General features: G+C 37.6%; 1 long non-coding RNA gene across 1 annotated transcript; it reads left to right on the top strand.

Moving 5' to 3' along the window:
* Positions 1–6: 6 nt before the first annotated feature.
* On the top strand, positions 7–436 carry LOC109592688 (uncharacterized). Its single transcript, XR_002190497.1, has 2 exons — positions 7–134; positions 194–436. It is a non-coding gene; the product is annotated as an uncharacterized LOC109592688 (long non-coding RNA).
* Positions 437–1,508: the final 1,072 nt, after the last annotated feature.

Genomic DNA, 1,508 nt, shown 5'->3' on the forward strand with positions numbered 1-1,508 from the left:
CATAAGTTTGGCTGCACACCAGGAAAATGGCTGCTGGGTCTACGTGTGTTCAACTGTACCTCATTGCATTATACCCAAACTGATCCACTAAGAACTGTTAAGATTGAACCAGGAAATAAAATAGGACTCTGGCAGTAGGTGTATGCAGTATATTGTCTCTTATTTCTCTCCCCTCTCTTTCTCTCCATATTAGGTCAACATTAAGAGCTGTCTTTAAATCAATAGTCAGTTTGTTCTGTCCTCTTGTTATATTCTTTATTGTTATGGACAGAGGAAGACCTCAATATGATAGAGCTTTTCGTACTGCAGTTGTACATTATAAATATTTGTACAGACCAATTTAATTATTTACGGCTTTCACATCTTTAGAATTTTAAGTCACTAATGGCAGTTTAATTTACTGCAATCAGTGCAATGCAGCTTTGTATGAACACAACCAAAGTGGATTCATTATTATTATTATTCAGCATTCTATCTGGATCAAAAGTGGCTTACTAGTTACAATTGCTACGAATAATCATTGATTTTAACTACTCTATTTAGATCTATGGGAATAATCATCGAATAAATCGATTAAATATAGGTTAGACCATAGATACTACATGTAGTATCTATGGTTAGACAACGCATTTGAGGTTTCTACGTGATTTAGATTACCGAGGAAACAAATTTAATTAACCGAGGGCGTATCCCGAGGTTAATTAATGTTTCCAAGGTAATCTAATTAATGTTTAATTATTATTAATTAATGTTAATTAATTATTAGTCAGGTAATGTTAGGCAGTGGGCTCGTTACCAACAAGGATGATGCTGTTGCTAACCAGTCTTTTCCATGTTCTGAAAAGTTATTGGTCAGTGATTTTACCTTGGGAGACGCCGTAGCGACAGCACAAGACAGTTTCAAATCAAAACTAGCTAGGTCCGACAAAGATATCACTCGGCAATGTCTTTTACAATACTAGCCTCAGTAGCCTGTCCTGTTAGAGCTCTGCAGCAAACAGCACAAGGACAAAGATACGCTATCCCAAACCAGCAAGGAGTGCTGGCATCCGTAACCGGCGAAAAAACGAGGGTATAGAAACAATTATTGGTGCATAAACCAATGGAATACTTGGTGTAGGTGCATGGAAGCTACAACTTGATGAAACTCCGTCTATGATATCTCTCAGTTGCGAAGGCTAGCAAAATCTATGGAAAGGTTTGTCCTGGAAGTGAGGAAAAAGACGGCACTGAACTTATGTTCCTTAGTTCCTAATACTCAGGCTATACCACATGGTGTGTGGTATCTAGCTGAACAAAACTACCAGCAACAAAACAACAAAACAATGATGACAAAAACAATGTTTGAAATGGGAGGAATAAAAGGAGTCAAAACTAATCATTCTTTACAAGCAACTGCAGCGACCCGTTTATACAAAGAAGGTGTTGACGAACAACTGATAATGGAACGCATTGGTCACCATAGCATCGATGGAGTGAGAAGCTACAAGCATAGATATTATACACCG

The sequence above is a fragment of the Amphimedon queenslandica genome, unplaced genomic scaffold, assembly GCF_000090795.2.
Source record: "Amphimedon queenslandica unplaced genomic scaffold, v1.1 AMPQUscaffold_4287_Cont23732, whole genome shotgun sequence".
NCBI classification, from domain to species: Eukaryota; Metazoa; Porifera; class Demospongiae; order Haplosclerida; family Niphatidae; genus Amphimedon; species Amphimedon queenslandica.